This window comes from Myodes glareolus, chromosome 3, assembly GCF_982192425.1.
Source record: "Myodes glareolus chromosome 3, mMyoGla1.1, whole genome shotgun sequence".
Taxonomy (NCBI): domain Eukaryota; kingdom Metazoa; phylum Chordata; class Mammalia; order Rodentia; family Cricetidae; genus Myodes; species Myodes glareolus.
In genome coordinates, this window is record NC_142028.1 from 91,706,191 (window position 1) to 91,720,069 (window position 13,879).

The 13,879-nt window shown below is 44.7% G+C and overlaps 1 protein-coding gene across 1 annotated transcript in view; it reads right to left on the bottom strand.

The window, feature by feature from the left end:
• Positions 1-13,879, bottom strand: part of Pgm1 (phosphoglucomutase 1) — a 56,660-nt gene that overhangs the window by 23,154 nt on the left and 19,627 nt on the right. The gene's annotated exons all lie outside the window — the stretch shown is intronic.

A 13,879-nucleotide genomic window follows, 5' to 3' on the forward strand; every position in this document is an offset into this window, starting at 1 on the left:
CTGTTGGACCAGCAAAGATATCTTCTTTTAAAAACATCGGAAAACATCAGCATACTACATGTCTCTACCACATTACTGAGATAGAAAGAACCAAAGCTGTTGAACAAAGCCATTTCTTTTTCTTTCATTCTTTTTTGTAGCTTTGGAGTAGTGTGTTGGGGTAAAGGTATGGGAAGAGAACATAGTGCATGTGTAATAGTTTGTCCAGGTCCGTACGTAATAGTTATGTATATGTAATAGTACATGTATATAATAGTTTGTCCAGGTCAGGATCTCAGTATGGATGGGCCGAAGGATTGTGAGAAAGCCTGCATTTTTATTCAACTCCACCCTATTTTCAGTCAACAATGAGAAAAAGAACACAGGCTTAACTAGTTAAAGGCATTCTAGCCCAAGAAAAGGCTTTTGCAATTAAGACCTTTAAAAAGCAAAAAAGATAGCACACAATGTCAAAATGCATCTTACAAACTTATCTTCCCAAGCATGCTTGGCTTTTTCAAATAGGATTCCTCAATATATATCATGTTAGGGTATAGACTGATTACCTCCTGAGCCTACGACAAGACCATGATGGCTGCGGAGGAAACTGGTCGGGCCCATCTACGCGGAAGGGACACTGGGACTTCCGCCTTGTTCCTAACTCACTTCCCTGCCTCGCACAGTTGTTATCAGCCCAGCCCTCGAAACTTCCCTTGCTAAGATGAGGCCTGTTTCAATATGTCCCAAGTTGGAAAGATGTCAGGTCAGCTCCTGTGACTTCCCTGGGGGAGGTGGGACTGCTCTATTAAAAATACCTAGAACGTGGGGAGTTTGTGCCCGACCTATTCCCTGTTCTGAAAGAAGAAAGGATCAGGAATGCCTTTAATGTTCCATTAGGTGTGTTTGATTTTTGATAGTGGAGATGACTCGGTAGTAGAAGATGTATTTCCTTTTTTAAATTGTATTTTTAATTATGTATGTGTGTGTGCATGCCTGTGTGTGGGCGTGTACACACAAATGCAGATGCACACAGAACCCAGAGGTGTCAGATTGAAGAGTGTTACACAGTGACTGGGGGGTGGGTAAAGAAGGAGGGACAAAGCAGATTACAAAGAAGGACTTCCTGTCACATTACAATATGGATAAGCCCTGAGGGTGTCACACAGACAGAGAGATAAGGCATGATTCACTTACATGAGGTACCCAAATCATCAAAACCACAGAAACAGAGGAGAATGGAGGCTGCCGGGGGCTGGGGGTGGGTGAAGAAATAAGGAGGCTCCCAGTGGGCACAGACGAAGATGAGAACATTCTAGAGACGCGCTGCCCCAATGGAATACAGCTAAGTCTACCGAACCACACAATTGAATGGCTGCTGCCAATGGATGATGCTAAGCTTTAAACTGCAACTACATTGCTGGTTAAAACTGATTACTATATTCAAAGGCGGCACTGCTATCTATACACTGGGAAGTATTGGAAGAGCATCTGTAGGACCAATATTCATTTTCTATTTTCTATTTTGAGACAGCGTTTTGCTACATACATCCCAGTCTAGCCTCTAACTCACAATCATTCGCTGTAGCCTCCCAAGTGCTGAGATTACAGGACTAGACAAGCAACGCCTGGCTAGAACTCTTTTTAAAACTCAAGGAGAAGGGAATGAAATTCTGACCCATGCTCTGGCATGATGAGTCTTGGAAATGTTATGTTAAGTGAAATAGACCAGACACAAAAGACAAGTACTGGACATTACTTACATGAGGGATCTAGGACAGGCAAGTGTAGAAGCAGAAGGGAGCACCAGAGCTACCCGTGGTTGGAGAAAGCAGGTGTGAGAGCAACTCTGTAATGAGTGTGGAGTTTCTGGGATGATGAAAAAGTTCTGGTGATGGATAATGATGGTTGCACAGCATTATAAATGCCACTGGAAATGCTTAAAATGATAAATCTAATGTCGCATGCTACCTTCCCTAGTAAAGGGAAAACACAGCTTGGTGGTCATGTTTCTTTAAAATAGAGGAGGAGGAAGAAGAGGAAGATACCCTCCCCTCCCTGTTTTCTTTGTCCTGCTAGCTACAAGCATAGTCCTTCTTTTAACCTCTGACCTTCCTCCAGTTCAAAGCTCTGGGTACAAAATAAGACACCAACAGTCTACACGGGGCCCACCAAAAACTCATCTTGTGCATTAAAATGTCCAGTAAAAGTAGACAGCTCCATGCAAATGAGAATCAACAAGCATTGCTAATGAAGCCTAATTACTTTCTATACTTCACAGATGCGCCAGATAGAGAAAGAATTATATAGACGCACCAGTACACAGAAAGGGAAAGAAGACAGGCTCCATTTAGCTCCATATGCTAAAAAATCATCCACAAACCAGTCGTGAGGGTGGGGGATGGCTACTGACAATGGTGAACAATGCTGTCTTCTGCTAAATTCCACACTAATAACTATCTTTCCTTTAGATTTCCTGCATTCTACCACAACCGGAGATGTTAAAGCCTTCAGAATGTGGGCTATGTTAGAAAAAGAAGAAACTAAGCAAGGTCTTTAGAGTATCATGGTTTCTATCAGATTGAGGCACTTTATCAGTCCACTAAACGTCTTTAAAGTGATTCAGCCAGCATGACTGCTTTCAATGCAATGCTATTTTTAATAAGGAATGTCCTTGAAAATATTGCTCAAGCTGTCACAGCCTTAACAAATAGGCAGTTACCATATTTAATCAATTATTATCTCTGAAATGTATTATTTAGCAAACCTCCAGACAATCAGAGACAGTCTGTAGGTCCGCCTGAATTATGCACCTCCAACACCTCTTCCCCATCTTTCAGCTCCACACAAAAAAACTTTAATGAAGCCGAATCTATCAGAGCAAAGGGGACAGTGTACCAGATCCACTCAACAACCTAGATATATGGAGAAATAATGTTCTATTCGTCCCTCTCAAAAGATTAAAGCATCTTTAATACCATTCCCTGTGCAGCACTCCTCAAAGATGAAATTTACGGCATGTCACATTTTATCTTAAAAATGTGTGTGCTTCATAATAATTTCATATTTGAGTTCTTTATCAGCAATTTTTACAAGACAGGCATTCAGATTCTGAACCTGAGGTTAAAGGAAACCCACACTGTAGAGTAGTTGGTAACACATCCATGTTTACTCTGGTGGCTTGTCTTCTGTTGCTGTTTGCTCTTGCCAACACCTGCCTGGCACAGTATTACAACAGTCTGACAATGAATGCCCAACACATTTGACTGCAGTGCTAAGTGGTATGTGCTTCGGACCAGACTTTCTTCAAGAAAAGAGTACAACAAACTTTCAAAGTTTGTAGCTAGTAAAGGAATATATGCCCCAAATTTTAGCTAAGCATCCCTCTACCCCCATCCCCACACATTGGTTTTGGGCCCCCAGAGGGATGTGTAGAACAAAACAATTCACCTTCCTGTAGGAGTGGGCTGGAGAGCTGCTCCACTACCAAGACCAGGGTTTTCACCATTTTACTTCTAATGTGCTTCACCTGGCCCGTGTGTACCCATGATGCAGCACTCCGGTAGAGCCTATTACGTCACTGCCGTCCAGGAGCTGTTAGCTCCACCCTGCTGCACAAGCCCAGCCTCACACAGGGCTTCTTTGTGCCTGAGGTCATCATAAGCAGACCATCTGGAACGGTCCTCCCTGAAGGCTCACACCTAACCTCCAATCCCCACCCCAAATCCCCACCCAGAGCACTTTTACATGACTACCCAGATCCACAAACAATGGCATGCCGTGCCTTTGTTTTCCTGTTTGACAAATGACTGAACTTCAACAAAGAAGCCTTTGAACACACAGTAAGCCCTTCTCTTGCCACCATTCGTGACAGCTCTCCTTGGACATGGGTAGTTCTAGAGACTAGTTAGTAAGCACTCACAAAAGCTTACATGTCTACAAATCACCAGGCACCTTCCAAGCTACCGAACTAAGCACAACACGTACGAAGCTGAACTTGATTCCCAGATCCCCCGGTCACTGCTGTAATTCTGGAGTATTTTCACAACATTCGCTCTTGGAGGTCACACTGAAACGAAGTGGGTGTTATACTGAGGTATAGCTCATACACACCTCTATGCATCTGAATATTTCTGCGGAATTGAAAAGTTACTTGGAAGGCCAGAGACAAAGCAATACTTATCGTATACCAACCCCATTGGCAGCTGCCATCTGCACTATTGTTTCTATTGCTGACTTATTAAAATACCGCCCATCTCCACCGACCACCAGTGATGATCCCTGGCGGTCTTTTAGGTCTATGGAAAAGAATATGCTCTGGATGAAATTCTCCAGATAGCAAGGCTTTGCCTCAAAGCAGTAGGTGGTCTTCCGTAATCCACTTGTTCCCGGCTTCTGGTCATGGTAAGGAGCTGTGGCAAAAGTCAGCAGTGGGAGGGGACCCTCCTCTGTCTTCCTGTATGTCCCAGAAATCCATTCTTCAAAGTCACTCATGTTTCATATCCACCACTTGGCTCCAGGAGGGTGTCCAGAAAGTAGCTGACGGTCCCCCAAATTGTCTATCCGACTTGACTGCCACAGTGTCCTCTGAGAAAATACATAGTATTTTCCTGACCATCACTCTCAGCGAGAAAACCTGGTTAATCCCCTATGGAGGCTGTCTCCTGAGAAAAAGTTATGGGTCACACACCCACCCATACCCCCACACAAAGCAGATCTTCAAAGTCGCTCAGATGGAGATCCGTCTGCCCACACAATGAAGCTGAACACCCTTCAATTATTTTTGCCTCCCCTCCCCGTTAGGGCAGGACACTCCGGAGTACAGCAGCAGATTTTGGTTTCAGACACCAGACAGCTGCCAGCCTACTCTTGAAGCCAAGGGTAAGATGGAATAACTGAAGTCCTTCGGCGCAGGTTAGGACAAGATACTTGGTGTGGCTCTCTCTATCCCTGCTGCCCCTTGAGCTGGAGCCTCTGGGCCATCTGCAGCTAAAGTTGCTTGCAGCCACTGAGCAAATTAAAGGTCAAGCTTAAAATGGAAGAGCGGGATGGGTCTCAGTTACTGCTGGTCTCTTCGTGTCACTGCCGTCCCGTTACCCACAGGATTACGTCCAGCTATGTGCAGCCCTAGGTGGGAGGGAATAATCACCAAACAGATTTGCTCACTGGCCTCTAAGAATTTAACCAAATAGGGCTGGAGAACAGCGTAGTGGTAGTGGGAATGCGCTTTTCAGCATGTGGGAGGCCTAGGGGTCATCTCCAGAACTGGGGGTAAAAATAATTTAGTAAGAGTATCCACGGACCAACAGTTTGGTTGTTCCCTTAAATTTATAGAAAAATGACACCAAGGATCCACCAAATTCCTGAGAAGACCAGAACAATGAGGGGTTGATATATGTATTTTCCTAAGTGTATGAGGCTGGACCAGTTACTAGCAATTAAATAAGTATTAGGACAATAAGATTAATTATTTTAAATAAGGTCTCAATCCCTAGTCCAGACTAGACTTGAACTTGTCATGTAGCTCACACAGGTCTGGAACTTGAAATCTTTTTTTTTTTAAGCCAGGTACAGTGACTCATGCTTATTTTTTTAAAAGATTTTATTTATTATGTATATAGTATTTTGCCTCCATGTATGCCTGCATGCCAGAAGAGGGCACCAGATCTCACTGCAGATAGATGGCTGTGAGCCACCATGAGTTTGCTGGGAATTGAACTCAGGACCTCTGGAAGAGCAGCCAGTGTACTTAACCTCTAAGCCATATCTATAGCCCTGGAACTTGAAATCTTGCTGGCCTGTAACTCCCAACTGCTGAGATACAGGCACATGATACCATGCCTGGTATAAACAGACTTTACTCTCAAGAAAAGACTTTTAAATTTTAAATTTTTCTTTATGTGTGTATGTGTATGTCTGGGTGCACCTATAGAGATCAGATGACCAGGGATGCCCTGGAGCTGGAGTTCCAGGCAGCTGCGAAGTGTGACCATGGTGTGGTGATGGGACCCAAACTCAAATCTTCTGGAAGAACAGTGCCCACTCTTACCTGCTACACCATCTCTCCAGTCCCCTCAAGAAAAATTTTTTAGTGAAGCAAGTTGTCTTTTGCTTGAAGAACCTACAATGTTTTAGAACATTTTACCTGAACAAAATTAATACCTAATCTCCTCTGACCCCTGAGTTTTTCTTAACAATCTATTTAAATACATACATGTGCGTTTCTTATCTGGGTCAGCAGAAGTCAATCAAGAAGCTACATCATCAAAGTTTTGAACTTGTTAAAGATGTTAAAAACTAAACCAGGACTGGCCAGCATGTCTAAGGAGTCTGATAGGAATTGGGAAGTCAGGGTGAGAAGGGAGCGGTGACTTGCCACCTTTGAAAAACAGAATGCATTTTTCTACTAGTGTGCCAACTGAAGAGTGACAGCAGCCAGGCTCTGGAAGCAGGAGTGGTCCTGTGCCCTGCGGATTGTCCAGACAGGACCAGCAGAGCTAACGGGCCCATGGTTGAAAAGCAGTCTCCTGGCACAGGAGCCTGGTCCCCCTCACATAACAAACGAGGCCACACTTATCAGCCGCTGACACCTCAAGTACCATTGGGTCAGCTGGACAACACGCTCACACGATAGCAGTCTGCACAGCAGCCCACACCAGCTCCAGAGCCTCTCCTGCTCCAGGTCCCACACAGAGCCAGCAGCTTTCCTAGTTACTTGGTACGTGGGCCAGACTAACACACCCAAGTGGGGAATGTGCAGCCTCCAGAATCCAAACAGGCTTTTTTCTCGGTGGTGGGAGGGGCTGCTGCAGGAATTTTTTTTCTTTGCCTTTGAAGGAAGTCCTCTGCATACCCTATACCACTGGGTGCTTAGAGAACTCACTGACGTGGAAGGCCCTTGAATTTTGGTTGGACTTATTTTCCATCCTCTGATGTATATATGCGTTACCAACAATCCAAAGTGGCTGCTACCCATTGCTCACTTCGTCTGATCAGCATAGAGTGAACCAGTGTGATATTTGGTAGAAGAGACAGATGAAAAAGATCCCTTTAACTAAGTTACTACACAGGGCTGGAGAGTTAGTACCCCTGAGGCAAACTGTGAAGGTATAACGCTGGCCTGGCCAACCAAAAGCAAAGAGAAAGGAAGTCATGAGACCTGGAAAATGAGGCCCATGTATTAAGCTGAGAACCAGAAGGCCAAAACCCAACCCCTTTTTAATAGCTTATTTAGGTCTCCTGTTTTAAAAAAAAATAAATAAATTCTTTGAACTTAATTTTACAAGCAAGCTTATTGTATTTGTGCCTATATACCAAAACTTTCTTTTTTACTTATTACAAGTAGATTTTTTAAATTCATCTATTTTAAGTTCTGTGCCAAATTCCCCTTCATTTCTTACAGCCTTGTAGATTAGACCAACATATGTGTCTTGGTATATGCAACCAGAGAGTTAGATTTATGAAATATTAGTCCAGGGACTTCTTCACTGGACTAACAGAGCAGTCACCCAAGGCACTGAAGCCCTCCTAATGAAATCTCGGTGTCCCAGGGCACATTCGGGAGCACACGGGCATACCCACCTAGGCTCTCTGCCCACCTAGCACATCGAGAATGTTCTCAGTTCCTGCTGGGCCACTTGAAGTGAAGTGCTTTCTGAAGCTGGGATTACAAAAGTCTAAGTTTAGGAGCCTGCACATGCCCAATCTGGTATCTACCAATATGCAAAAGGAAACCTGAAGAACTCATGGTAGATGTTTACTGCGGAAAGGTTCTACAGTAGCAAGAGGGAAGGAAGGAGGGAGGGAGAGGGAGGGAGGGAGAAAGAGAACGAACAAGTCGTAATTTTATGGACACTATAGAACTCAACCTCATATAAAAACATTACCAGAAGCAGCAATGCTAGACGGACTGTGAAGAGGGATAAAAAGGAAGAGGCATTAAAAACATTAAGCTTCCGGAGCCGCCCGGCCTAAGCGGAGCGGCTATTAGGAAACTCATCTGTTTTAGCTCTCCAGCAAAGGTTGAACTTCATCTTCAGAAACGCTACTGTCGAGCAGAGCGAACCCAATTTGGCCTAATGAATTCGCCTGCATTGCCAGCACTCCTTCACAATGACACAGATTACATTTAGACCATACGGGGGATTTAAGGATTGCTCCCTTCAGACAAGGAACTTTCATACTGGTCTTAGGTCCAATCAATTTCACAATGGGCAGAGTTATGAACCCCTTCACTCCTGGCCTCCCAAAAATTCAGATTCCTTTCTCAACAGTAAGCTGAAAATCTCTCTCTCTCTCTCTCTCTCTCTCTCTCTCTCTCTCTCTCTCTCTCCTTTCCTACTTTCCTTTTCCCCTCTCTTTTCTTGCCTCTTTCTTTTCATTAACAAACCTTACTGGACAGCTAACTACTATGTCCCATACAAGCACTGGACCTAGGGCTCAAGTGGATTCATGTTTCTCCCATACACAGAATTCAGCTTTAGAAAATGTCACAGAAGTGGGCCTAAAGGACAGAAATGCTAACCCTGACTCAGGTACAAAGCCTAGGAAGGCTCATTCAGCTAAAAGTAGCATGGTGTACCCAACTTCTGGCCCAAAGCTGTCTACTCTTGCCATGATCCAAAACGCATACCACTAAGAGCCCGGAGTTTGTCCACAGTGGAGGAAAAACCCATTCACTTGCCCAGCCAACCCAGGCTCAGCACTGCAGTATATGAAGTGCACAGGACTAGGATACAGGCACAACCAGGCCTCAAATCTATGCCTCTAAAAAAGCATGAAAGTAAACATATGAACAGGTAATTTAATTGAATCAAGCCTGCAAAATGCAACTAGCTCTTAATTGAAATGGGCAATAATCATGAAAACATCCAGCATTCTACATAACATCCAAGAAGCTGTGAGAAATGACTAGCCCCTCCCTGCTCCAAGTCTCAGTTTATCTGTAAAGTGAGATCCTAACACCTGCCTCCCTCATGAGCGCAAAGATCACGACTCTTCTGAATGCTGATGTAAGCCTGTCAACTAGGAAATGATGCAAAGATACTATTACTGTTTTCACATTCTGAGAGGGGGTGGGGACAGAAACATGGGTGAGTGGGTCTTTGATGGAGAAAAGGCATATCAGGAGGACGCATTTGTGGCGTGGTAGCCAATGTGCTACCCTGGGGGAGCATTAATAGGGCTGAGACCCCTGAGCAGTGCCAAAGATGAGCCTGGAAATCCCTGGGACAAGACATGGAGTCACGTGAGTCACGGAATGTCTGCTTTTGTAGGCAGCAGAGAACTGCAAGGAATCAAGCCAGGAAGGACATGAATCAGCATGCTTTGGGACATGTGACTGGCTAGCAACCGTGCATGAACAAGCTTTCAGAAAGATGAACCAGAAAAGATTATCCAAGACTGGTGAATTAAAGCTAGCCAAGGCTAGCCCACCAAGCAAGGCTGGCAAAAAGCATTCCTTCCTTAGCCAGGGTGGCTTTGAAGGTCCTTGTGGCTATAATCTGCTGAGCACTGAGTCCCTGCTGACCTTCAACTTTGTGTCCCTGTGCCAGTCAGAGTCTAGGGGTTTCTGTCCTCCAACAGGAAGAGATTTCCTAAGCACCTTTCCTTCTGACACCATCTCCATGGCTGACTATCTGTTGTTCATTCTCTCTCTTCTCTGAGAACTACCCCCTACCCTGCCCAGAGGACTCATCCATGATGACCAGGGGTGCAGAGCTGACCCACTCACGCCTCCAGGCACTAGACTCTAGAACTGTGCCTTTAAAGTATCCTAATTGGGGCCAGTTAGCCTTTTAATCAGAGATGCTGTGGTGGTTTGGATGAAAATGGTCCCCATAGATTCACAGGGAGTGGCACTATTGGGAGGTGTGGCCTTGTCGGAGTGGATGTGGCCTTGTTGGAGGAAATGTGTCTCTTTGGGTGGGCTCTGAGGGTTCAGAGGCTCAAGCTCTCCTGCTGTCTATGGATCCAGATGTAGAACTCTCAGCTACCTCTCCAGCACTATGTCTGCCTGAGCAACACCAAGCTTCCCATCATGACAATAACGGGCTAAACCTCTGAACTGTATACCAGCCCCAATTAAATATTTTTCTTTGTAACAGTTGCTGTGGTCATAGTGTCTCCTCACAGCAGCAAAACCCCTACCTAAGAGAGATGGACAGCTTACGGAACTAGAGGAGCAAGACCCATCATATCATGAGTAGAACTGATTTCTGACAGCCAGGTGATACACAAAGATACTCAAAAAAAATCACTAACCTGGCACTAAAAATTACTAACTCTAAGGTAAGAATGACTAACTTTAAGCTAAAAATTACTAACTCTAAGCACTGTGGCCTTGATACATGGAGGGAAAATCAGAAAAGAATCAAAAAAGGGGGAGCAGAAAATGGGTAAGCCATACCTTCTGAACTGTGCAGGGGAATAAATACTCGGAGACGCACTGTGCCATGGGCATTCTGGACCAGGAAGACTCCACATCCAGACGCCTGGCCAACACACACTACGTCCAGCTCACAGCATCGCCCTCATTCAACTAGAAAAGTAACTTCTGGTTGCTCCGAATAAGAGAACGGATGGGTGTTTTTAAGTGGACTCTGGGTGGGGGAGTGTGTGGTGGGAATAGAATCCGTGCCTTGAGCATGCAGGCAAGCAATGGACACTAAGCTACATTCCCAGGCCCTACATTAAAACATACATTCAGAATTAAGGTAGAGAATTTCAAAGTATAAAGATAATATACTTGTATATAAAGTATACAAGATAATATACTTGTATAAAGATAATATACCTGTATATAAAGTATACAAGATAATATACTTGTATAAAGATAATATACCTGTATATAAAGTATACAAGATAATATACTTGTATAAAGACAATAAATCAAATTTACAGTTCACGTTGAATATCTCTTACCCCAAATTCTCTAGACCAGAAGAGTTCTGGATGTCAGATTTCTCTGAACTCTGGAATGTTTGCGTGAAATGAAATGTCTTAGGGATGGAGTCCAGTCTAGGGAAACTCACTTGGTTCATATGCATCATTCGCACACAGCCTGAGGGAAATGCTACATGAAGTTTTCAGTGTGCCTGTGATTTCATTTGATTTGCCACATGTGTGGTCATCATGGCTGCGCAGCGGAATCTCACTGGGCACCTACAACCACCTGTATCTCCCCACAGTGTTGCTGGGGCTCTGTGATGCTGCACCTGCTGGCTAGTCTGAGGCGTCTAACTCCATCACTTCCAAGGAAACAGGAAGAGGGGGAGAAGCAACTTTTTGGCAGAGGAGAGATCTGTTAAAAAGCTGAGGTAAAAGATGCTCACTAGCAATTTGCGCTGGAACTGTGTGCTCAGGAGGGAGAACACGGCCAGCGGTGCCACCCTGCAGGGAGGCCATTCTTAGTCAGGGCTCCGAACTCAAACCTCTCCGACTTAAAGATGTACCGGGAGTTTATGTTCTTTCTTTCTTTCTTTCTTTTTTGTTGTTGCTGTTTGGCTTGGTTATTTTTTGAGACAAGGTTTCTCTGTGTGTCCCTGACTGTCCTGGAACTCACCCTGTATACCAACCTGGCCTTGAACTTACAGAGATCCGCCTGCCTTTGCCTCCAGGTTGCTGGAATTAAAGGTGTGACCCACCACTGACCGGAAGGTATTTATTTTCTAAATAACATATATGTGAGGAAAATAATTGTTTTTATCAAAAATAATTAATATTCAACCATGGAACAACTAATAGGGCTCATATAAAGTTTTCATACAGATCTTTTATTTTCTTTTTTGGTTATTTTCAAAGAAATTCTCATTTAAGTACCTTACGAGTATTCATGTGGCATTGACAGAAGGACTTTGCACACTCTGGGTATTACCTGGAGTTAAGTATTAAAGTCCCATGATAAAAAGGCGGCCAAGTTCCAAAATTTCCCATCACAAAGAAACAATAAATGTTAAGGAGCACTGTACGTGTGCATTAAACCACCATACTGTGACCATAAGGCCATACAATCATTATGAATCCATTTAAAATGTAAGAGACCCCCAGACACACACACACACACACACACACACACACACACACACAGACACACACACACACACACACACAGACACACACAGAGAGTCTGGTTACAGAATTGCTTTATTTTCAGATCATTCGTGGTTTTGTGTTTCCCTCTTGTGGTGGGAAATAGAAAAAACAGGCAAAATCCACTGTAGCCTGGGGAGCTGGGGTTGTTCTCTCCAGAACTGCTGCCTTATCTACAACTAGGAGGGTCCCTTTCACCAGGCCCCGCAGACATGGCAGAACCCCTAGGATTTTTAACATGAAGTAAGAAAGTGTTACTCGGGGACAGCCCCACACTTACACACAGTCAGCTTTGTAAAAGGTGGCTATAAAGAAAGGAAAATGCCTTTTGAGGGATCTCTAGGCAGTAAGGGAGTGACACTCCCCTGAGGAAATTCAAGAAAATAGGGAAAAGCATACGAAGTTCTTATCACACTACCCGGCCACACAGTAACAAAAATCAAGAGGGATCAAGTCCTGACCTCACCCTTCTAACTCATCTCCTGATGGGAGCCAGGTAGAAGAGAAGCAATGGTTTGGGGGATAAACAAAAACTAAACTTCTCTGTTGGCCCAGGCACTAGGGGAGGCACCCACAGAGGTGGGGGAGCAAACATGGAAGAAGGAGAAGGCAAACGGGAGAGGAACATAGAGGAAGAAGGAGTCTGTGGACCAAGCACAGTCTTTGCTCTATCCAGAGGGCGCCGGGTTAGAGCAGCCTGGGCCTAACCCTGGTTTCGCCTCCTTGGGCTGGGTACAGTCTCTCTGACCTCCACTTCTTGTCTGTAAATCAGGGACAATAATGCAGCTAACACTGAGGAATCACCATTAATTTGACCAGCCTGGACTACCTGAGTTTGAGGCCAGCATGGGCAACAAAGTGAGGGATTGTTTCAACATAAAGCAAACAGATTCCTGAAGAGGGTAGCAGCGTCTGTGGTGGTTTGAATGAGAATGACCCCCAGAGGCTCATATGGTTGGTCTCCAGAATAGAACTATCCGGGAAGGATTGAGAGGAGTGGCCTTGCTGGAGGAGGTGTGCCACTGTGGGTGGGGGCTTTAAGGTTTCAAAAGTCTATGCCATTCCCAGTTAGCTCTCTCTGCCTGGCACTCATGGATCAGAATGTAAGCTTCAATTACTTCTCCAGCACCACGCCTTCTTACCTGCCACCAAGCTCGCCGCCATGATAGTCACAGACTCATCCTGTGAAACTCTTAAGTTCCCAATAAACTCTTTCTTCATGACCTTGGTCATGGTGTCTCAACACAGCGATAGAAAAAAAACACCACCACAACAATAATAATGAAGACAGCACTCTTACTTGAACGACTTCTCTTGGACATAATCGATTAGTGAGCTTACGGCTTAGGGGCTCCGTTCTTTGAGAACCGTCTGCTCCGAGGAAGTCAGCGCAGTGGAAGGGGCTCCAATTCTAATTCTTCACAGGCTTTAGTGCTTCAGTAGCATTGGGGCAATCAATCTGGCTCCTCACCTATTACACAGCTGCCCAACATCTATTTCTCCCAAGCTGTTGGAATCATATGAACTCACGTGAGGTGCTCAGCACTGTGACTAATAGTACAAGCAGGCCCTTCCTGCAGACTTAATAACAATCCCATGGTGTGGGTGTCCTCACTACTCCCACATTACAGATGAGGAGATTGAAGTCTGATTGCATTAGGTCAGGCACTAAATCCAATCAGTGGCTGGCATATTTATAAGGAGAGGTGATTTGGAGACAGAGAAAGACACCCCAGGACAGCGGCAGAGAACGGAAGTTATGCTGTAGCACCAAGCAATAGGAGGGGGCAAGGCGGAGTCTTCTTTAGGGTCC